At 44.5% G+C, this 24,826-nt stretch overlaps 1 protein-coding gene across 8 annotated transcripts in view; it reads left to right on the forward strand.

The window, feature by feature from the left end:
* The window catches only part of PDE1C (phosphodiesterase 1C), a 436,829-nt gene that overhangs the window by 281,544 nt on the left and 130,459 nt on the right, over nucleotides 1-24,826 (forward strand). The window lies entirely within an intron of this gene.

A 24,826-nucleotide genomic window follows, 5' to 3' on the forward strand; every position in this document is an offset into this window, starting at 1 on the left:
GGAAGTCTTCATGACCTCTAAAGTCCCATGGAGCCTCTGGTCCCATCCCTAAGAAGAGTCACCATACTAAAGGGAAGTCAGGAAAGAAGAGGGGAGGAAAGAATTAGGTACCATAGAGTGGCTTCTCCAGCCCTAGAGATTTTCAAGTAGTGGTCAGACAACCACTTGTTGAGTAATATAGAGCTCTGGTTGCCATTTTGGGCCTAGATAACCTCTTAACTTCCCTCCAACCCTGAGATTTCTATGATTCTGGGCGTACTTGATAGTTGGAAGGGACAGTTAGTAGCACAAGGTTAAGATTCCCCAAGTTTCAAGTGTGTGCTTATCTGAATCAGTGCTGATTTATATATTTTGGGCATTATTAAATGATTTCAACTCAATTCCAGAAAACCGTTAATCAGAGATTTGCACATTAGGCACTGACTAGACAAGGATAACAAGGAAGCAGCTCATACCCTCGAGTTTCTCTTATCTTATTGGGGATCAGAGAGAGGCTGGGCTGGGTCAGAAGTATATAATGAGAACCAAGTGATTTTAGAGGTGTGAGGCATCTAACAAGCAGGGAAGGGAGCAGGAAAGGCCTCATGTAGATGGTAGCACTTAGGGGTGGGGGGTCCTAAGGATTAAGAGACCTGGAGGAGAGAGTCCCTAGCGTGGCAGGTGGGGGGTGAGGGGGAGGCTCACTAATTGGAACAATATGTGTGTAGAACACTAAAAAGACCAGTTTGGATGGAATGGAGAGTATATTAAGAGGGAGGAATGTGAAATTATTCTGGAAAGTCAAGTGGGGGAGTCTTAAATGCCAAACTGAGGAGCTATATAGGAGTTATATAGAAGATTTGTCCACAGTAGAGTGGCATCAATCATGGGAAGCTATCAGATATTTTGGGAGTTGTCTTTAGGTTGGTTTGAAGAAGGCAAAGAAAGAGGAGGCAGGGACACCAAGGAGGAACTCATCACTATAGTCCTGGGGAGAGATGATAAAGGCCTCAGCTCAGGTGCCAGCCACCAGAATGGAGAGAAGGCAGGGAGGGGCAAGAATTGTGATGGAAATAGAGTTGACAAGATTTGGCAATCGGTTGCTGTGAGAAAGAGATGAGAGGGGTCCCTGAGGACCCAGAGGTTGTGAACGTGGGTGACTGGAAGGTTGGTGTTGCTCATTTGGAAAGAGGGAAGCTTAACTTAAAGTGAAAAATTCAGTTGGTCTATGGAGTGATTGTGATCTCTTTAATAACTCTCCCTTGCTTCATACTTAGCAGCAGCCACTGCTAACTGCTGGCTGCTGACTGAGTAAACAAAATGTGGTGGAGAGACCTCCCCATCTCAGGGCAGCTTGTGCCTTAGTCCTGTTGGGATGGGTGGGTTTGAGCACCAGCTGAAACTGTTCCCTGGTAGGAGTTCATTCTTTTATTTTCTGTGGATGACTCCAGGTTCTGATGCTTCCTCTTTCATTTGGAGAAGAAGATAGGCTCTTGGGGCACCAAGGTTATCCAGCAGACTAAGCCTTTGCCCTAGGAAGGCAGGCCTCTTGAGGGCAGTGATAGTTGTTGGGTGACTTTGTGTCCCCAGACCAGTTAGGAGGTGTTTAATAAGGATCTTTTCAACACAAATTAGTCTTGACATCTGTGAGTGAAACATTGAAATGTCTATTCTCCTACAGGCTGATTTCAGCTTCAAACCTCATGAATTATAGTAAATTATGAGCCATTGGTGCCAGGCTTGATCCCTATAGAGACTCAATTGTCACTTAAATGGAGACTCCAAAACCCCAGAGTAGATATTCAAGGCCAAGAAGAGAAAGGAAGAGGCAATGGTGCTATTTGTGTTGGCACAATGGCACAGGAGGAGGGGCATTGTTATTCTCAAGGTGCTCTCACTGTTGAGGCAAAATCTGATGTGAATGATTTCAGGGGCCAAGATGACAGCCTCCAAACTTCTCTCTGGTTTGTTTTGTTGACCCCTTATAGGAACCCTTTGGCTTAAGATTCTGTATTTTGCACACATGCAAGTAGACCTGGGAGAGGGAGGTCTTTCCTCATAGCTAAGGAGGACCATGAGGAAGGCTCTGGGTATGTGGTGAGGGGCTGTAGTTGGCAGGGAGAGGGCTAGGGAAGGGAGGGTACCAGTGTAAGGGAAGAAGACAGAAAAAAGAGACCAGTCTGCTGAAGACTTGTTTTTTTAATAAGTTAGTAGTTAGTCTTGGACACTAGTCATCCTTGAAAGCTAGCATTCATAGTTTTCTCTCCCTCTATAAGTCTTATTCTGGGGTGACAGAAATATGATCTTAACTCTCTTTATGTAGGTAGCCATTCTTATAGGAGAATGGGGTAACCAGTAGCTATCTTCAACCTTGTTCAGTGACACTCAAGAGTATATGAAGATGACTCTACTGTAGGCCTGCCATTAGTAAAGTATGTGCTTCAACTACTTGGCTAGACCCCTTGTTCAGGGGTCCCTAGTGAGACCCAACTTGACCTCCTTCCATGGTTGTTGCTGCTGCTACACCTCAAATAGGATTTATGCCATTGAAACCTCCCATCCTGATGTCCACAGCAAGGGGCCTTGGAAGAGCCACCTTTGAGATAAATAATTAATCAAGAAGAAGGAAGGTGGAAATTGATGGAGGGCTCCAGATACTCTCCATTGTGTCTTGACATTCCTGTTGTCACATGTCTTTAATCTGCCCTCCTTAGGAATCTTCTGTGAAATATTCTGTCACCAAAAAAGAGCTAGGAACTGTCAAGTCCTAGGGTTGGGGAAAAACCAGGGAAAGGGAACACAGTTTCACTACAGATTATTAAAAGCATAGGCCAAGAGGAGAGATCAGTTTGTCTTCAAGGGCTAAGAAAGAACTTGGGGTTGCTAGAGAGCTTCTGAGCCCCCTTCCTCCAGGGAGAGTTGACTCCTTCCTATGGTCTCTGAGGCTCCCCCAAAGAATAATCACTAATGCATCAAACTCCTTTGAACTCACAGCACTTGTGGGAGGCCCCAAGTGGGTTCTGTCCTTTTCTGCTCTTTGTCTCTGGCTCCATCTTGACCCAGAAATCTCCTCCACAGGGTCCAGTACAGCTGGTCTTCTCTCCACTTCTCTTGATGTAGGAGGTCTTGGGATGGGTGGTTCTTCTACAAGGAAACCCTTAGCTCCAGAGATAGTATAGGGGTAGGACATAGTACATAGAATAAATGAAAAGTAAAAATGAACTTGCTAACACTGGGAAGCTGGGCTACACCTAGGAATACTTGGGTCATTCCATGGGAGGCCTAAAGACTCAGAGGCCATTCCATTTGATTTCTCCATTCATACTCTCCATTGAGGGTCCTCCCTATGCTACTTTTAAGAGATGCTGCTGCTGCCTTGGCAGAATACAGGAGCTCTCAACAGAGTCAACTTGGGTGCTAGAGGATGAGTCAAGTCCTAAAAGGCCAGACACATCCCCTTCCCCACCCCACCCTACCCCCAAATTTGAGTATAGCCATATAAGGAATTTTCTAAGAATCACAGAGAACAGAAAAGGAAAGGGGCAAGAAGAAGAGAGAAAACAAAATACAGTTAGTGGTATTGATTCCAGAAATATTTCCTCAAAGCTCCCCCCACTTCAGAGCCATAACTAGCAATTTTGGCACATGGGGTAATTCATTTATTGCGTGTGGGGAAAAGAAACCTGGATCATGGGATGGCATTAAAGTGGCAGGGGCAGTGAATGACCAGAATGGATGACCAAAGAGTAAGCAGCTGCTTCCTTCTGGAAACAATCCTAGATTTGTTATTGCTCAGTGTGTCTTGGTTCAGCTCATTCTGCCTAGGTCCTCTTCCCTGCAGGCCTTTGCCATTCTAACTTTCCCATTCTTTGAAGCTGTTCTCCAATTCCTGAGCTCTCCAGCCTGTGGTGATGGCTCATTTCTCTGAATTCCTCTAAGCACTAGTGTCATATAGATTCTACCTGTAGCCCTGAGTCACATATTGTGGTATTTGTTTTTCTCCTTAATCATCTCTTCTCATGTTTGTCTTGTCTCTTTAGTTGGATTTTAAACAAATATGTATCATTTTTATCCCCCATGATGCCTGGTACGTTGCCATATATGTCACAGCTTCTCAGTATTCGCTGGCTCAATGGAGGTCACATTGGGGGGGGGGGGGATTTGAATCCCAATCTTGGCCTCTTAGTAATCCCAACAGTGCCACTCAAGAGTATATGGAGATGACTCTACTGACCTGACATTAGTATTGTATGTGCTTCAACTACTTGGCTAGAAATGATGATGGGTTTGCATCTACCTCTCATTGGACATTCCCTGAGACAGGTCCTCTGGGATCTAGGCATAAGGTAGAAGAAGGCTAGATTTATCCCCGTGCTTTATTGAGTCTGCCAAACTCTAGTTACAATCAATGAAGGCGACAGGCTTGTTAGATGAGTGTCTCAGTTCCCATGGACCATGGACCCTTGGGAATGGATAGCCCTTTCTCCTCATCAAATCCATCCCTCTACCCTGATACCACCACCCTCCCCCCCAACTCACTTTGTGCTTCAATATTCCGGCCCTAATTGCTTCCTTGTGTATACATGAAAGGACTGAGGGCCTCTCCTTGGTGTAACTCCCAGGTCTTCTGCTGTCAACTTGTAAAATGTTCCTTATGCCCTGATCAATTGTTACTGCAAACACCTGTAAAGTTCTTCCACCTTAGCCTCCCTGGGGTTCACATCCTGACCTGAGATGGGTATGGGGGAGTTAACTGGTCTATTCAGTGGGGCTATAAGAGAGCAAGAATACCCCTGACAGAATGAAATCCAAGGACACTGGCTTCATTGGCCTTGAAATTTTGGAAACATTTGGGCTTTGGCTTGGCTTCTGGAAGCATCGGTGGGGCAGAGCCACCTAACTCCTTGTGAGAAGTTTACTGCATTGGTAGATTTGGGAAGTGGGACAGATATTGGGATAATCTGCATAAAAGAGGTCTGGAGCAACATAGCCCAAGTGGTTTGGGCCTCATGCTTAGCTGTTGTGTGTTGATATAAGCTTAGAAGCACATTGCTCCAACTGGGAAGAGATTGAATATGGTCGACTTCCTGAGAGATCTTGACAGGTTAGAATCCTGGCCCGAATCTATCTAGGATTAAGTTTTATGAGGATCAACACAGAGACTTGGATTTAAGAATATCAGCTGTATATGTTTATCACAGAAAGATGATTTGATGGCAACTTGTGTGAAAAAGATCTGGGTTTTAGGGAACAGTGACCTATTGAGCAGTTGGAAGGGTCATGTGATGAACTCTAAACTCCAAAGCAAAACCCAAAACAGGAGCCTTCAGCACCCAGAAATAAGGCAATGGTGCTTCTGCTGGAATCCATCATCTGAGGGCTCATGGATCCTTTTGGGTTTGGTTCTTGTCACCATAGTTTGGGATAAAGGAACTCAGGAGGAAAGCAACTCCAATAGGGAAGAAGGGTCTTGACTCCATGCCACAGGTGGATTGGTTGAAGGATTTGATGACACTTTGCCTGGAGAAAATTCAAGGCAGAGAGAGGGAGAGGAACAATTGCATGACTGAGAACTGGTCTTGTTTTCTCTGGCTTTTGAGGGCTAGACTCAGAACAATGGACACAAATTGCAAGAGGCAAACTTAGGCTTGATGTAAGGAAAATCTTCCTAGCAATGAGACTTGTCCCAGAGGAGGATGGGCTGCAATGCTGTGGTTGAGAGTTCAAGGACTACCCAGTGTCTCCTTTTAGGTCTATGTATGGGATTGGTGTGGAGGGGGAGAAGATGAGTTAGGACTAGGTGCCTGTGGAGATCTCTTCTTTCTAGTTGCTCAGTGATATCCTCCTCCTTCTACTTCCACTCTGGTTAAGCCAACTCCATTCTTAACCTTTCTGTCCTTTACATTATTCTTGAGGACCTTCTCTAGCTCCACTCCATGTCCCTTGGAACCTCCCACCATTCCCAATTGGGTGCTTTTGCAGAAGGGGCTTGATAATACCTCCTCCTCTTTGGGATACCCTATCTCTTAGATCTCACTTGTATTAGACCCCATGTGACCATGTCAGGCATTAGGATTGACTGGGAATATCCCACCTGGGTTGTGCTGAAAGCCTAGTGGGAGAGCATCCTCATTTCCTGAGTGTTTTTATACGAGTGTTACTGTCCTCTCCAGGGTGAATTAAGAGATATTGCCTAGACACATAATTTACTCTGGCTCTCTTCAACCTGATTCCCTTGCTTGGTGTGGGGTCTACAGCCTCATCCTTGTGCAGGGCTTAACACTAGCTCCAGCTTTCCCATGGGTGACTGTCCCTACCTACCCCACCCCCAATATGACTGATTTTGTATCTGTTGGCCCCTCCTGCACATCCCTTTGTTGGTAGTATGCTGCAGCCTGCTCTCACCCACCATGCGCCTCTCCATTGCCCTTTGGGTGACCTACATACAAGTTGGATCTCTTTGGAGATTCCATGGCTGGCATTCATCTAGGGTGTTTGTACATCCACTATGCCTGACACTCAAGGAGGAGTCTAGAATACATGTTTAGGGCTTAGTATCTCTGATCACTTGTTCATAGTTAAGAGAACGTTTTGGAAGAAACTTGTCCACTTGAACTTGCAAAGGGAAAGCAATAAGGGGGGTTTTCAGTTCTCCCACTACACGTAGATCTACACACACACACACACACAAACACAGACACAATTCTACCTGTAGTTGTACTCCAGGGCCAGCCGTGTGGATGTTTGTTGGCTGACTTTTGATGCTTGTTTAAACCATTTCCCAGGGAATCATGCAAGAATGCAGTTTTCTCAAGTGATTGCACTCCCCGGGGCTCTGGCAAAAAGGAATTGAATAATAACTCTTTCTAGCTTCCTGGGTTCTGAGCTTTTATTGGGATGGCTTCAGGTTTAGGTAAGTTGTCCTTTGGGTCCCCTGCTTTTGACCCAGAGAAATAAGGGCAGCCTAAGGCTGGGAAAGGATCTGTGGTGAGAGTGGAAGGGGATATAAGTCATGATGAGAATTTCCCACCACCTTCAAATTACAAGGTGCTGGAAATGACTAAAAGAGAATGTCTTTTGACCATAGCATTTTTATTGACAGAGCCACAAGATCAGGTAGAAATCATCCCAGTGGTCTGCTTCCAGCAGCCCTGGCATGGTGCCTGCCCAGGTCCCATGCTCTAGCCCTCCCCCTTTGCTGTTGTGGACTCACAACCACAGCTCCTTCTACTCTGAAGTATGCTGCGAGCTCTGTGTTGATGATCCATGAGGATGAGGAGACCAGTGTTCAACACCCAGATGACCAACCACTCAGTCTTTGGGACTTGGCTCAACAAAAGATCAAGTATCAATTTGTTCATACCCTTGGCCATATGAACTGGTCAGCCCCTTAAGCAGTCATCGTCTTGAATTGTGTGCTCCTGTACTGATGCTATCTGTCTGGCTCATACAATTTTCTTTAGTCTAAAGGGGAAGGATAGGTTCCTTGGCTCTCTTTCTTGTATGTAGGCACTCCTTATTGTGAGGATCACTGTGTCTTCTAAGAAGAAACAATGCTGTACATGCTTCTGTCTGTAACTACATAGGTCACTTCATGTTGCATGAGTTATTCACCGGGAGTGAGAGGACCTAGGAGGGAATGCCAGGGCCAGGGTTGCCACTTAAGCTTAAGACATGGAATATGTATCAGACTCATGGAAGGTAGAGAGAGTCAGTGCCTATTCTGGGGCTTCTTCATGGCCAATTCACAGGTCAAGGGGACAACTCAAGTTCTTTATCAGGAAAATCTTTGTTCCTGCCATATGGAAAAAAGGTTAGAAATGGGGCTGGGCTAGTTAGTATTCGATGGGGTTGACTTTTGGGGGATATACCCTCATGGGGGTGGTTGAGGAAGGATGGCCATATTGAATATTAGGCAGGGAGTTCTGTGGGAGAGCCAACATGGTGGAGTGGAGAGAAAACAAGTTGGGTTCTGGCTAGGGCCTGGACCTGTCTCATGTGAGACTTCATTTTTCCCTCCTCCCAAATAATAAGAATGGGGTGAGGTAAATGAATGGGAAGATTGAATCAGTCCTGAGAGGCAGGAAGGAAACCATGTCCCATGACCTTAGTGAAGGAATGGCTCTGGAAGAGGGGAGGGTCTCCTGGCTGATTGGATGGAGATAGGGCCCCTTCCTGGTGGGGGTGCCCTATATAGCTTGCTTTACTGTTTGTGCCAGGCAGTCAGGGGGTTTCTTTAGACCTTGAGAGCTCTCTTGGCAATTAGCTAGGCTGGGCAATGGGGATGAGTTTTCACCACCCCATCTAGGAGGTTTCATGGCCAGTTTTATTAAGGTAATGATACTGTTCTGAGACCAGCTAGGGAGACTGGCATGAATTGAGAATGTCAGTTGCTTCATTCTATAGGAGGGATCATCTGTCATTTGTTACTTGGATGTGGGGGCTCTGCTGAGGTAGGCTGGGGGTCATTGATGTCAGTGAAACCCAAGGGTAGAATAGGAATGTCTCCTGGGTCCACAATGTCATGGTGCCAGCCTGTGCCAGTGGGGTAGGAAAGTAGCCTTGGTGGTAGGGGTTGTGTTAGATAGAGGGTTGCCAAGTGGAGCCTGTTCCAAAGTCCTCAGAAGGGATCTGGGCACCAGCCTGGATGGGGAAAAGGAAAGGGTACTCTCTGGGCAGGAGCTGGGGCTCTTAAGGCTCAGAAAAGATCATCTAAGGCTCTGAAGAATATGAGATGCAAGAAGTCTTAGGGATCACCTAGTTCAAGCACTTTGTTTTGCAGATGAGGAAATAAGACCAGAAAGGAAAAGGGTAGATAGATCCCTGGGGGAAAATGGCTGTGCCAGACCTTTCCACTCCCAAAGTGGGCGTTTTCCTGGCACCCCATTCTCCCCTGCCCCTCTTGTTGATGGGGAATGGTGGGGGCATGGACAACCAGACAGGGGACAGGCATGGGTGAGGGGAAGGGGGGAATAGGTAGACTTGGAGGAGGCCTTTGCTTCTTCCTTTTCCTGGCTGGTAGGGCTCAGGTCAAATCCTCCCCAATTAAAAAATTCGATGAATTGCCATTTGCTGCTTTGATCTTAGAACAGATATGATTTTTTTATCTCCAGAAATTGGAGGGGGGATGACTGGAAGAGACAATAAGACATGATTAAGTGTGAATATTTCTTTTCAGATGTCAAGGAAATTTACTTGCATTTGATAAAATATCTTCAGATAGTGATATATTTATGGACTCCACAATGAGACCTCTGTCCACAACAGCCTTCTTCCCAAATTCATATAATTATTAAATGTATATTCACTCAGTGATTCTTTGTCCAAACACTTAAAAGAGAAGCTAATTAAAATATACTATAACCTTTGTAGCAAAAAAAAAAGTCATTGCTGAGGACTTTGATATTCCTTTTCCAAAATTTGGCATTGCTAATAGAAAAACAAATTGCACACCATAGATTTACGCAGAATATTGGAGAAATGCCCAACTTGTGTTCAAATATATCACCACCTCAGACAGCAGTTTTCCAAATTGATTGTATGTAATGGCAGAAAAATTATAAATGTAGAAAGACAGAAATATTTATTTAATATGTTCCATGTAGATCACAAGCCAAAAATAGTAATCAATAAAAGAAATATGAATAGATGACTTAGGTATAAAAGATGACTAAGCAGTGATATCCTAAACTATGAATCCAAGAGCAAATTAGCAAAATCATAAACATTTTCATTAAGGAGAATGTCAGTTTAATGACAAAAGTTGAATATATTTAAGCTTTGAAGAAAGGAAAATATTTTTTGGAAATGTTTTAACCAAACAGTAAAAAACAAACAAACTGAATTTAGGAATTCAGCATATGATTAATTAAATTAATGAACCAATCTCTTAAAAGTCACCAAGAGAATTTAGAGCATTAAATAAAATTGAAAATAAAAGACTATTGAATAGATGAAGAAAAGAACTATTTTTTGAAGACTAATAAAATTGATTACCTTGATAGGAAAAAGTACATTTCTATACTTGTGCATTCATAGTCACAGAAACTGAAGGCAAATCATCCTACCCACTTACATACCATGAAGACAATTGAATTTAGAGATTGATAAGTCAATGTATATACACTTAAAGAGCACCAAAAATATAAAGTAACCCAAAAGAATCAAAAGGGACTTCCTAAACAGCCTAATCTCAGAAAGAGAAAATGAAAAATTGGAAAATGGCCTCTCAAAGGAATACAAACTAAAACCAATCCACTAACTGCTAGGCCAGAAACAATCGCAAATAAATTCTGTAAAATTCAAAATAGCAAATCCCTTTGCTAATTCATCTCAAACACATACAAAAAAATATTGTCTCAAACATGATAATTACAACTTTGGCTGAAGATAAGGCCTCGACATTGAAAGAGTTCTGGAAGTCCTATAATATTTACCACAAAATTTGAAATACTGATTGCCAAGGCATGGAGATATGTAATAAGAGAGCAGGGAAAAGTACCCACAATGCATTCAAATTTTTGTGGATTTAACAAAGATGATATATTGAAGTAATAAGAGAAATGGAGCTAAAAGTAGAATAGAATGATGTGGAAAAGTTGATTGAAACTCATGGAGAACTGTGGAATGAGAATATGAGCTGCTTTCTGCAAAGATTACAGAAGGAGAAAGACAAGCTATAGAGTCCAAGGTCAAACCAAAAAAGGTTCAAAAAAATAGTCAGCAGGAGCATTTCATCTTTTGATGACAGTTTGTCTTGAATTGAAAAAAATGGATCCATGTACTTCAAGATTTTAAAAAGTTCAAGGGCTAGTTGAAGATAGTGCTTGGTATTTATACAATGAAAAAGAGAGTGGTTGTCTTAAACAGAAATCACCCATCCAGCCACCAGTGATCAGGTGGGGAAGGGGCAATACAGCGAACACATATTTTAATTTTACTGAATAGTACTATATCCTTTCACAATTCTGCCTGTTGTCATGAGAGAGAAGTTGATAGGCTCTTTAATACATTTTATGGCTTGCTTGAAGATATTTTGTGTATGCCTTTGTCTAGAATAAAGTTGGCTAATTTACAAAGTGACATTAAGGAAAGATCACATGGTAGAGGTCTGTGGAGTGACCCAAAGAAAGGTTCACTTCTGTAAAGTGAGGACTCTCTATATACACTTATTTTTAAACAGTTCAAAAAAGCATAGGCATGGAAATGACAGACTTTCATTAACTGGCTAAAGAGCATTTTTTTTGTAAAGACAAGATCTTTGATTTTATGATTTTAGTGGAGAAAACTTGGTTAATGGCAAAGCATGGATGAGCCCATTCTTCACCTTTATTCCATTAATAAGTAGATAAAAATAATCTGTGAAAGTAATATGATGGTTTGTTGAGGAAATACTGAAGAATTAATGCTGAAACAGATTGCAATAAACCTGAGCAATTTAACAGGAGATAAAATTCACAGATACCATTCAAATTTCTGAATATTCCTATCAAGTCCTAGGAGGAAAAATTAAAAGAAAAAAGTGGCATTTATCCTAAAAATGTACATAATTACTAGAAATTAAAATACTAAGACAGATATATTTTAAAATGGCACTTATAGAATGCTTAGTTTGCACAGTATTTTGCAAATCTTATCCCCAATTTTCAGATGAGGAAACTGAGGCAAAGGATAAGTGACTTTTCGAGTATCACACAGCCATATCTGAGGTTGAATTCAAACCAAGACCCAAGTCTTCTAGATTCCAAATCTGATAGTCTGCTACCCCAGTGTTCTTAAACTCAATAGAAATAAACTCAATAGGCTTCCCATGAGGATCTCTGTGGACTGCATATTGAATTAGTTTTTATTGTATTTTTATTTATTTCATTAAATATTTTCCAATCACATTTTTATCTGGTTTAGTCCACACTTAAGAAGGTTGTGAATTGTATGTACTGCTGCATGTCGGACATCTTTGTACATCACCATCTTGCCATCTAACTACAAAACAATTTTTACTGAAACAAAGGAAGACCCATATAATTAAGAGATGCATTTAATATTCATGGCTAGATTACAGAAATATGTGAAAGTGATGAAATTACCCAAGTTAATTTAATGCTCTATCAATCAAATGACAAGGGGGATTGTTTAAGGAATTTGACTAAACACTATTACTCAAAATGGAGAAATAGTCAAGAATATAAAGGGAAAGAAAAAAGTAATGAATGAAAACAGGCTAGCATTACCAGGTGTTCTATTATACAACTGAAATTATTTAAAAGTTTTGGATCCCGATTTAAAAAATTAGAAATTGGCTTTGAACTTGTCTAATCTGATATACTTTTAATTTAGGAGTAAATATTTTGATCTATATTTCCCATGATAAGTTGTTTAACAGCCTCTGAGGGTTGTTCTGTAAGTCTGGAATGTTCCCCTCCACCCCCTCTACAAGGTCTGTGTCTCTAGATAAAACTGAAGGCAGGTTCTGTCTGTGAAATGCAGCTTAGTTTTCCTCTAATTTGCATTTGCTAGGTTGGCTTTCAAGTGGTATATATCAGAGAAAAAGCTATCCTGAGAAGACAGGAAAACTGCTTGCGTTATCTAGATGGGAGAGTGAGTGAATTCATATCTTTGACACTTTGATAGGAGACAATAATCCTGGGGCTAATTGGATCTTTGTCAGACAAGTTCTGGATGGGTTAGATAACCATAAAGTATCAGTGACATCTTTATGCACAAATGTGTGAACTAATTGGTTGGCTGCCAAAAGTTTTGTGTTAAAAATCCATAAACATTGATTTTTCAGTTAAATGTTGGTATTTGTAAGGTAGGATGCCATCCGCTCATGGGGTTTGGTATGATCCTAGAGAATTAAACTTCATTTATAGAACTGTTATTTCATTTTTCACTTAAGGAAATTAAGTTTGTTAACCAGAAGTCAAATGAATATAGTCATCTCTAAATTGTTAAGCATAGGAGGGAACATTTTGTTTGAGAAGAATTGCTCATTCAGCTAAAGTTGAGAGCAGGGCTTTGTAACCATTTTTTGTATACTGGATCTCTTGGGCTGCGGTACGGTAGAACCTACAGACTCCTTCTCAGAATTATGTCTTTAAATGCATAAAAATAAAGCAAGATTGCAAACAAAACCAATTTCATTGAAACAAAAACAGTGATCAAAGTTTAGAGACAGGAATCTTGGTTCTTAGATCAGTTTCTATAACCAATTCCAAATCAGCATTAGTGGAAGGATTTTTTATCTATGGCAAAGTAGAGAAGAGTTGGGGCACTGGCAAGCATAGTCCTTTTCTCATTTCCTAAAGATCATCTCAGAATTAAAAGTAGAGAGGCCTTTTGAAGGTAGCAACAGTTGCGTTGGGCCTTGAAAAATTCATAATGAATGAAAATACCTTACTCTTGTGTTAAGAGATAAAATGGTCTAACTCCTCTCCCCTATGCCCCTTTATTTTTAGAAATAACCCACTTGCTCAGAGTCACACAGTTGGTGAGGAGCAGAGCTGGGATTCAATGCCAAATTCTCTTACAAAAACAAAACATGTTTCTCCTTGTCACACTTTATGGCCACCATCTTTTTTAATTGATCCTCAATAGCAGGTAAAAGAGAATGGATCAGGGTCAGTTTTTTCTCGGACTCAGTGACTGACTACTCTAACAGCGCAGCCAACAAATGACATGGTTTTCCTAGTCGAAGTCTTAAGTTTTCAATATCTAGCCAATGCATAAGTTTTCCTGAAGCTTTGGTGAACTAATAGGAAATGAATAGTATAGGTTGCTTTGAATCTTTTCTGAATCTTTTAAATGGTTGACTGGAAGAAATGTGGCTTAAGTAGTAATTGCAAGCCCGATTTCCTTCTCCTTTTTGAAGGACCCAGCAGAGAGGGAGGGGTTAAAAACAGCCCCTTCCCCAAGGAAAGAGAGGGAGACATTCCATGGCAGTTGGCAATCAGAACTTGGTATGGGGGTGGGGAGGGACAGTCCTCCATAGTGGAGAAAGGGGAAGCTGGCTGGTGGGGTAAGAGAGACTGATGAAAGGAAGGCGGAAGAGAGACAGGGCTCTGGTCACATAGAAAAAAAGAAAAAAACCAATCCCCTTCCTACCTCCCAGAATGATGATCTCAGAGCAGAGACTTGTTATAAAATCTGGAACCCCCAGACTGCCTCCAAACATGTTTCCATAACATTGAAATGAGAAGCACCACTCTCATGAGCATTTTCTTTACCACTAGTCGGGAGCTTCAAATGGGATAAGGTTCACAAATCTTTGGTAAACCTTGAAACACCATATGAATGTCCCTTAGATCTGTGACTATAAAGGAAAATATTCTCTTGGAGGAAGGGTTGGCTGTTGAGTCTGAGCACAAGATTGTAGAGGTTAGTCTCAAGATGAAGAGGCAGTTGGAAAGGAGCAAGGTTGTCTACTTTTGCCCTAGCCAGACCACGGCTGTCACTCTATCCAAAGGAAATGGGGAGTTGTGGGGTCCCCCTTACTGAAAGACTTCAACTCGGGATTGGACGATCCCTTGTGATGGAGATGGTGGCAATGAATACTGAGGTTCAGTTATGACTTGGATCAGATGGCCTCCGACTTTCCTTCTAGCTCTGAGATTCTGGGATTCTGGGGTATCTGGTTCTTTGAGAGGACAGCAAGAAAAACAACAGTACCCCCAGAGAGTTCAGCTTAATAACTCCCAGTGTGTTGATTTGATTCCTATGTCTATCTCAGCAGCTTTCTCATTGTAGAGTGAGGGAGTGGAAGACGTCAGGAAGATGTGGGCCCAAGTCCCACATCTGATACATACTAGCTGTGTATCCGTGGACGAGTCACTTAACCTGTCCAGGTCCTGGGGTAACTCTCTTAAGGGTTGACATTACACATGTAACATCAGGCTGCAGCACCAGCATGTTTTCCCACTGGGAGTTGTCCTCGCTGATGAAATCCCATGTCTGGACCAAAAATATGATTTGTCCTTACAGGATCCTTACTCAATAATAGGATTTCTTGAATTATAGTTAGCTGTGGAATTGATTATCTTGAGAAAACTCTTTCTTTTGCCTGACTGGTTAGAGATTCTTGGCTGGACACTAGCAGAAGCCTCATTATTAGAATAGATGAGCAAACTGCTGGGAGAGACTTTCCCCAGGTCATCCTGGATATCTGCCTAGGGCCAAAGCTTGGGAAAGAAGAAATTCCCAAAACTATTGTCTCAGACCAGGGTTTAAGTTCAGTCCTCCTAGATTCATTCTAGATAGCTTGAGGGTCAGATCTAGGGATTGTTTTCTTGGAAAGGAAAAGGGAACAGGTTATCTGGTAGATAAATTGTTCTTTTTCCTTGCAGCCAACCTTGAAGCCTTGGTTGCCCATGTAACCCAGTTGAATGCCCTGAATATAACAGACACTTTCTAGATATACTGATATAATGGGTTAATAGATAATGTTGGCATCAGGGGGTTGTTTATACCACTGGATGGAACACATCTCTCCTTGAGCAAAGAGTTTAGCTAAGAATGTCCTGGTTCAAGTGGAGTATGAACCTGGCAGGGATAGGACTGGGAATTGGGTTATAGTTTCTAAATGGAGATTAAATAAACTCAGATCTTCTTTGGAAACCTGTTAGGAAAAGAGAAGACAAACCATTCTTGGCCATATTTGGATGCAACTAGTTGGATGTTACTTCCGGGAACTGAATGATTCCTCCCAGGCTGCCCCCACACACATCTGATTTCTTTTACCTACTTCCTTAAATCCCAGTTAGAAATACATCTCTTTGGCTTCAGATTTTATAGCCTATGGAAATAGAATTATCCCAGGGAAGTAGAAGATGTCATTTTCAGTTGAGTTTTGAGGAATGTTGCATGAAATAGTTTGACTCCAAACTGGAGGAGAAACCAGGGTTATGTTCTCACCGACTTGGATCTTTGTCAGTTCTGACATAGAACAGACCTTATGGATGGGTTAGATAACCAAAGTAATCGGTGATATCTTTATGCACAATGCGTAACCTGATTGGTTGGTCACCAAAAGTTTTATGATCCTTGTTTGTTTAAATTCCACAAATATTGATTTTTTTTAGTTCTGTGTTGATATTTGCAAGGATGACCATCCACCCATGGGTTTTGGTATGATTCTAGAGAATTAGATGTCATTTGTAAAACTTTGTTATTTCATTTTTTAACTTAAGGAAATTATGATTAACAAACCTGAGGCAAATGAATTTGAGAAGAATTGCTCATTCAGCTAAAGTTTAGAGCCAGGTTTTGGAAATAGGAATCGCTCCTTCCATTCCTCCATTGACTTGGAACCATTTTGAGAAAACCTAGTCCAAGCCTCTTATTTTCCACATGGAAGGAACTAGACCCAGAGAGGTTGAAATGCTTTGCCCAATGAAGGGGACAAAGGGTAGTAGGTGGGAGAGTTGGGATTTGAATTCCAGGCCCTTTGACTCCAAATCAAACACTCTTTCCACTTTGCCTTTGGGCTGGGTTTGAGGGAAAGGGTGTGCATTGTGTGTGGAATGTGGTTACCCATGAAAGGTCATGGGATGCAGAAGATAGATGGGCAGGTTAGGCTGCTGAAGAACAGCTGTACCTCCTGCCACATGGTTTTTCAATAGGGCCCATCCTGGACGCAAGATTGGGGTTCCGATGAAACCCCCAACCCCCTACATTTTCCTCTTCAATCACAAATCCTATCTTTGGTGGTAGAAATCTAATCTCGGCCTTCTTTCTGTTAACCACACTCCCGCAGGAACGGGTGTCCTGACATTTCCAGCCTCTGTGGCAGGGTGAGGGAAACTGGGTCTAGTTGGTGTTATTTGGGGTGCCCCCCAGGGCCTCCAAGGCTTTGCCCACTCATCCCAGCAGATGAGTGGGAACTGCCTTGCGGGTCTAGACTGACCTCATTGCCTCAGGGACCCCCCAAGGGGAAGCGGGAAAGGGTCTGGCCACGGGAGGCTGGTGCCATTTGGAACTGGATCCCTCTTAGCTAGAGAATGAAGCAACTGTGTGGGTGACTTTCCATGTACCTTCAGATGAGTCTTCTTGGGTCTCCATTTGTCATGGGATCGTTTGAGGTCTAAGTGAATCTTCTCCATAGGGTTGGGTTTTTTTTTAATTCTGGGAGGGGGGGAATGCTGAAATCAAAAGGATTCCCTCATTGGCCGGGAAACACGGAACGCCCTCCCCTTGTGCAGAGGGGGGATGGGAGGGAGACCCTGGGACCCTTTGGAGGGGGCGGTGGCGGCCAGGGGCCAGGTGACGCGTCCAGGATGACACAGGTAGTAAAAGGCAGAGTCAGGAGGCAGCCCCTGTGTTCTGACTCCAAATCCAGCACTCTTTCCGCTGCCCCCACCCGGGCCAGGAGGCCGGGGCCTCCCTGGGGTGGGCACCCCGGGGTGGGCACCCCGCCCCGGCCGCGCCCCCTCAGACTCTGCTCTTGATCCTGGTAGTGACCCTGGCCGCCCGCCAGATGCTGTTTTCCGCGTCCGGTCTCTGAGTCAGGTTACAATGGGAGTGAAGAGCTCCTTGAGGCTGCCTGGCCTGGGCCTGGCCTGGGCCGGGCCCCGCGTCCCCTGGGCACCTTTCCTTTTGGGCCTCTGCTTCTCTGTCTCTCTCTATCCGCCCGGGGTCGCCTTCGACCTTTGGGGGGGACGCAGCCCAGCTGGGGGGTGACTTGTGGCCTCCAGATCTCGTCTCCACGGCCTCTGGGGGGCGCTGGGGCTTCTGCAGGTGCGGCCCCTGGGGGAGCGTGTCTGAATGAAATGCTGCTGTGTGCTGGGCGGGGCCTCCCGGGGGCGGGGCTCCGGGGCGGGGCCTCCTGGGGTGGGGCTCCGGGGCGGGGCCTCCGGGGGTGGGGCTCCGGGGCGGGGCCTCCTGGGGAGGCGGCACTTGAGTTGAGCCTTGAATGGAGCTGAAGGGGCCTGAGGGCGGGGTAGCATTCCAGGCATGAAAGACAGCCCGCGAGGCGGGGCCTGCGGGGGTGGGGCGGGGCGGGGCGTCGATGCCCCGCCCCCGCAGCCTGGCCCTTGGCTGTGGTGATGTCCTTCGGGCCTTCTGGCTTCTGGCGCCTCGCGTCACGTGTGGGGGCAGGGGCGGGGCACGTGGCCCAGGCGGGGCGGGGCCCCTGTGCGGAGCCCCGCCCACCCCTCCAGGGCCCGGGCCCTGTTGCTGCAGGCGGCCCCGGGCCCTGTTGCTGCAGGCGGCCCCGGGCCCTGTTGCTGCAGGCGGCCCCGGGCCCTGTTGCTGCAGGCGGCCCCGGGCCCTGTTGCTGCAGGCGGCCCGGGCCCTGTTGCTGCAGGCGGCCCCGGGCCCTGTTGCTGCAGGCGGCCCCGGGCCCTGTTGCTGCAGGCGGCCCCGGGCCCTGTTGCTGCAGGCGGCCCCGGGCCCTGTTGCTGCAGGCGGCCCCGGGCCCTGTTGCTGCAGGCGGCCCCGGGCCCTGTTGCTGCAGGCGGCCCCGGGGCCTGTGAGCAGGTGAAGAGGAGCGAGGTGGAGGAAGGCTGGATTTATCCCAGCGCTTCGCTGAGTCTGGCCACGGCAGCTTGCGGCCCACGGGGTGGCCCTTGCCAGTCCCGGGCACGGCCTCCCCCAAGTCCGGCTCTGCAGCCTCGGCTGGCTCGTCTACGTGCCCGGGCCGCACCGAGGCCTTTCCTGGCTGTGGCTCCGGCGGGCCTCGGGCAAGAGGCTTCAGGGCCTGCTCAACAGTAATGCCTTCGATGGGTCCCTGGACCTTTTTCCTGCTGATGACGGGCCGCCTGGGCCCACAATCCTGAGCTGGATGGAGAAATCATATTCTCCCCCGAGCCCTATTTATACTGGAATAGGGAAGCCGCGAGGTTGGCGCCATTTAACTGGGAAAGGATTGGAAATCCCCAACCCGAAAGGCTACTAGGCTACCAGGCCACGGCTAGGGGGGTCGGCGAGGCGCCTTGTGGAATCTCTGCAGTGTCTCCATCTCCTACTTTAGACTTTCTGCCTTGTGTACTCTGCTGCTGGCAGCTCCCCAGACTGTTTCTCCCCAACACCCCCTTGCTTCGCAGTCTAGACTATGAGAGGAGGCCCTTCCTAACTGTCTGCCAAAGAAAATACCCTCTCCTGGATCTCTCTGTGATAGACCCTATAGGATCTGGGAAAGATGAGAAGCTTGGCAGGGGCCATGGTGGTCCTAAGAGCGCCTTCTCTTAAGCTACTGGACTGGTCCCATGTGTAGATTCATCTCCTCCCCTCCCCCCCCAGGGGCCACATGGCCCTTAACCTTCATAATACTTGTTTTGCTTGAAATGAAATCCAGTCCCTCACCCTCATTTAGGGGGCATTGCTGGTCACCTTGCTTCCAGAAGCCTTTCTGCTTTAGCATAATTAGTGGAAACAGCAGGTGTCTTAGGAGTGACTTCTTTGACTTCATCTTTGAGCTCTACAACCCACAAGTAGCTCTTGTGATCTCGGGGAAACCTCTTAACCCTGAATCTTGATTTTTTTCATCTGTAAAATGGGTATAACAATTAGTCATGCTCACCTAATAAGATGGTTCTGAGGATGTCATTTCTATTTTTTATGACTAGCTTTAGTCAACCCCTCTTCTAGAGTCCTGGGATTGTTAAAATAGAAAAAAAATAGCTTGTTTTTTGGTTGAAATATTTACACAATTTTTTCTGAGGATCAAATGCTATAATGCATATAAAAGAATTCCTAACCATAAAATGAATCCTGGAGGCGGGTTATTTCTCTCTGGAAATGGTCTCACAGAGAGGACACAAAATTGGTCTATTGAGGGGTTCCTGATTTTCATGGTTGTTTCTAATGAATTTAGTTCCAAAGTCCATAAAAATTCTAATAGATTTAGTGATAAAAATTCTAATAGATTTTGTTTCTCCCTGTGCACAAGCACAAGAATCTGTTCCTAGGAATAGTGGTAAATCCGCATCTATTGGAAACATGGCCCTGGGTCTCCCTGCCAAAGTCATGCATTGGACTTGAGAAGGTTTGGGGTAAATTACCAGATCCTTGTAACCCACCAGAGGGCTCCCATGATTAATTGGGGACAAATAAAGAGCCCCAGAATAACTCTTAAGAAATAGAAGCAAAGAAGACTTAATGAAGTCACCAGGTGCTATCCTTCTTGGACATTTGAGGAGAGGGCTATTGTAGACATTTAAGGTTTACAATATCAGTGGTCAGATGCTGTATATGCAAGTGTCTCATAGATTTGGGAAGGAGGAAGGTTTTTAAAATCTTTTCTTTGAATTATTCCTGAAAGAGCAGCACTTAAAAACCCCACAAGCTTCTGTCTATTTGATTTCAATTATAGGAATAATAGTAATGATAAATGGAGATTGCAAGCTTCTTGAGAGCAAGTACAATTTTCTTTTCTCCTTTGTATTCTTAGCACCTAGCACACTGCCTTTGCACATAGAAGGTGCTTAAGAAATGGTCATAGAATTGCTTCTTGAGAATGCAAATTTGTCTTTGAGGCCAATTGGGAAGTAAAGAACACTTTTGTGAAGGAAAGGGTTGAGAGTGATAAATGACCTAGAGCCATGAAAGGAGATGCTGGGGATTCTCTTGGAAATTATAAAATTGGGGCAGCTAGGTGCTGTAGTGGATAGAGCAGTTACCCTGAAGTCAGGAGGACCTGAGTTCAGATCCCATCTCAGACACTTAATTTACCTAGCCATGTGACCTTAGGTAACTCACTTAACTCCATTACCTTGCAAAAAATAAAAACAAAAAATTATAAAAGTACTGAATAACTTGACTTTGTAAATCCTTGATTATTTTTTCAAAGCATTAATGGATAAAAAAAAATCATCTCTTGTCAGCAATATTTTGGGAAAAGAGCTTCTCTTGGAGTAGTAGCAGAAAAGATAAAGACACTGAAAGAATCTGAGGGAAAGTAATCACCCTCATGCACTCTCCAGATGACTGCAGGATAATCTTTCCCCTTTCAAGTGTAAGCTCCTTGAGGGCAAGCACCGTGTTCATATTTGTGTCATCATTCCCAGTGCTTAGCATATTTCCTGTGAAACATAATGCGGTATAGATGAGAGATGGAAGGGGGTGGGGAGGAGGAGGAAGAAGGGAAAGAAAGGAAAGAATGAACTGGCCTTTGAATAGCTCAGCATCACCATAACCACCTGGGATATTTTTTCCCCCCAGCCCTTATAAGAGAGAAAAAACTCAGAAAAGCTCAATTGATGACTTTGAGCTTGAAAAAGTTGGGTATGCATTGTGGTGCTCCTCATTTTATCTCTTGTGTTGGAATCCCAGTCTTTTCTCTGCTCAGTTCCAGACATTTCAGAGTATTTCTAACAAATCTCTAATTCAGTTCCCAGTTTATCTGAACTTTTGTTAGAACTAAATAGCATAATGTTTTAATTGTGCATTTATACTCAAGGAATCCCATTTGTAGCTTTTGAAACTCCTAATTCACTATGGTGGAGGGGGATGGGAAGAAAGAAGGCCATGTGTCTCAGTTGCTTTGTCAGAGTTTCAATTAAGTGAACATTTATTACTTGCCTACTAGGTGCAAGACATTGCACTCCAGATCAGAGATAAAAAGAAAAAAAACCCTATATACTGCTCGCCCTCAGGTAATTAGTATTATGAGGTCTAGAGGGAGATATTTCTTACAAATAGATAAGCAAAGAATATACAAAGTAATAGAAAAAAATTTCCAAAAAAATATGTTAACATTTGTGTTTGGCAAGGCCAACAAAGAGTCTGAGAAGACCCCCCCCCCCAAGGAAGATGTGTCTTAAGTTAGTGATGCCAAATTGTGGAGGTGGTGAGGGGTCTACATTCCAGACATTGGTTGACTAATATGTATAGGCAGGAAAGTCTTTCCACAGAGATGGAATGTCAAGAATGGGGAACAGCCATCAGTTTGGTTTGACCAGAATAGGTAGTGTATTCTGGAAAATCATATGAAATAAGCTTAGAAATTTAGAAAAGTAGGTGGAAGAATGGCCAAGAATGTTTTCATTAATTAAGAATGAAAATTGGAGGTTTGAAGACAATCAGATACTGTCTTTCTGACCATAAATAATACTGACTAGCGATCTGGCTAGGTTACTCCCCTGACTTGCCAGGGAGCTTCTGGGAAATCAAGAGTTCCAGGGGACTGTAGTTGCAAAACTGAGTAGCATAGGGCAGCTAGGTGGCACAGTGGATAGAGCACTGGCCCTGGCATTTAAGTCCAGCTTCAGACGCTTAAGTTGTGTGACCTTGGACAAGACACTTAAGCCCATTGCCTTAAATAAAGACTTGAGTAGCACAGACCATGAAGTGACAGATTAGATTTGCCCTCCTGCAGAAAACTTGTAGACAAATATTACCATACTGACAATTAAAGGTCAGCTCTAAGGTATCATTGAAAGTTTGTCACTATTCTGATGCTCTGGGGTTACTTTAATGTTATGGTACCTCAAATGACATGGGAAAAGACATTTCAAAAACCAACTGAAACCAGACCAACACCAGAAGTCCTCTTGCCTAAATTATCAGGCTACTGGTTAAAAGTTCTGCAAGAGGTATTGAGAGCAGGATGTCTTTTGCATACATTTCCCTCCATTCTAATCAAAATAACGTGCATCTCTGTCATCATGCATTTGATGTCTTTGATGACAAAGGACAACAATCAATCAAATGTTTGTAGAATTGAATGCAACTCCCATTATGAAAGTCTGTTTCATAGTTAATTTTTTTGGCTTTGAAACTTTCTGGGAAAGAAATCCCACAATGGGATTGTGGAAAATGGGAATCATTGCTGCTGTTTACAGGATTTAGTTGGGGAGAGAAAGAGAATGTCTAAAGTTTGGGAAACCAGAGCTAGGAAGGGGCCAGGGTGAATATTAGTACTTAAGGAAAATTGTTGACTTAAATTAGATTTATGGCTTCTTAAAGCCCAATTCCAGATTTCAAGGTCTAGTTGGGCATGTGGTCAGCTAATGGCTTCCCTTTTCCTCTCTTCCTTCCAGTTCTTCCCTAACCCCCCTACCTTCTCCTATCCACAACGTCCCTTCCATCCTGAGAATAGGGCAGGCAATTCCAGGATGCTTTCAGACATTGAACCTGAGGGACCAGGAGCCCCTTCCCTGGGGGTCAGTACAAAGCCTATCTTTGACTAGACTCTGCCATGATGATGCACACACCCTTATCTAGTTCTTGGATCTTTCATACTTACATATGGGGAGTCCTCAGGCATTCTACTTCTACCTAGTTCTTTCCTCGGGGTTGTGGGGCACAGACTCTGAGATTGTCTCACAACTTTGGGGATGAGTAGAAGGCAGAGAGCTGGGTGAAGAGAGATGGAGTGTAGGAGCCAAAGGCTGACCAAATGAAGGCAAATGTTTCTCTGGGGTCAGGAGTGTAGGAGCCAAAGGCTGACCAAATGTTTCTCTGGGGTCATTTGAGCCACCTGGGGAAAGAGCAAGTGCTGAGGTCTTGGAAGGTGACTGGAGCCCAAGAGACTTTAAGGCAGAGGACCTCAATGACCAAACCAAATCACCCTTCCTCTCAATGGTCTCAGCTTTCTCATCTCTAAAATGGGAGTATTTGACCGTGTGTCTTTTAAGGTCCCTTCCAGCTCTAGACCCATAATCCTATCATCTCCATCAGCATTTGCAGTTGGGCCTCTGGGGGTAGCACCTTTGGGGAGGTATTCCTCATTTCCATCGTTAATTTTGTTTTCTGCATCTCCAGAGTGAGATGCTTTTGGCTCAGACCCAGTTAATTAAAATTGAAGCTACAAGAAGGTGCCTTTTTGATGTTTTGAAGGACTGGTGGATCATGCCTCTCCTTGATCGATGGTACCGATTTGTTATGGCAAGAGAGAGTATCAGAAGAAAGCATTAAGTGCTTGCTAAGTAAAGAAGTTCTTGTGTAGACCCTTGGGGTACATACCCAAGGAATTCACAGTCCAAAAACACATGAACACCCAACACGGGGTCCAAGAGAACTCATTGATGCTTGACCGAGAGCCAGCTGAAGGTTTGGTGAAACAGATGGGCTCACAACTTCAGAGCTAGAAGAAAACTCAGAGACCACCTAGTTTGACTCCCTCATTTTACAGATGAGAAAAGTGAGGCCCCAGAGAAATGGATTGCCCAAGGTCACAATGTAGTAACAGAGGTGAGATTTGAGTCCAAATCTGGATGAACAGGATCTGCAGTCATAGATTTAGAGGGGACTTTAGCAGAGTGACCTTGTCCAATCCCCCTGCTCCCGAAGACACTCCCCGCCAACAAGTCAATGGGAAAAGTGTGAGAGGGAGGCAAGGGAGCAGCTTAAGAAGATGGTTGAATTGGCAGAGCATTGTCGGTAGCCATCTCTGGGTAGGGGGGAGGCTGCAGCCTGATCATCAAGGGCCTTCAAATGCCAGCCAGAGGAATTTGGATTTGGTGGGGGGCAACCTCTTATGCAGTCAGGCTGGGCTGGTTTCCTTTCTGTCTTTCTGCTCATTGCCTAGGTCATACCTGGTACAGAGTAAGGACTCTTCGATGCTTATTGACAAAATAGGGTCACAGGGAGCCCCTGAAGCTTGGTGAGCAAAGAAGAAGTATGGCTGGCAGGGGAACGTGAGGGAGATGAGGCCATGAGCAAGGAGATTGCCCTGTGGGGCAGGCCACCCCAAGGGAGTCTCAAGGACTCCTGCTGAGACTTGGCAGGCGTGGGGGGGAAGTGCCAGCAGGCTGCTAGAAGGAAGCTTCGTTTTGTGTCGGTGCCAATGTGATCTTGGCCAGCCCATTCCCTACTGCAGAGCAGGGCTGTTCTGGGGCCAGGAGCAGCTGACCTTGAAGGTTCCTTCCAGCTCCAAATGGATGACCCTCTGACCTGGTCTTGACCTCCCCCC

This window comes from Macrotis lagotis, chromosome 8 (genome assembly GCF_037893015.1).
Source record: "Macrotis lagotis isolate mMagLag1 chromosome 8, bilby.v1.9.chrom.fasta, whole genome shotgun sequence".
In the NCBI taxonomy this organism is placed as follows: domain Eukaryota; kingdom Metazoa; phylum Chordata; class Mammalia; order Peramelemorphia; family Peramelidae; genus Macrotis; species Macrotis lagotis.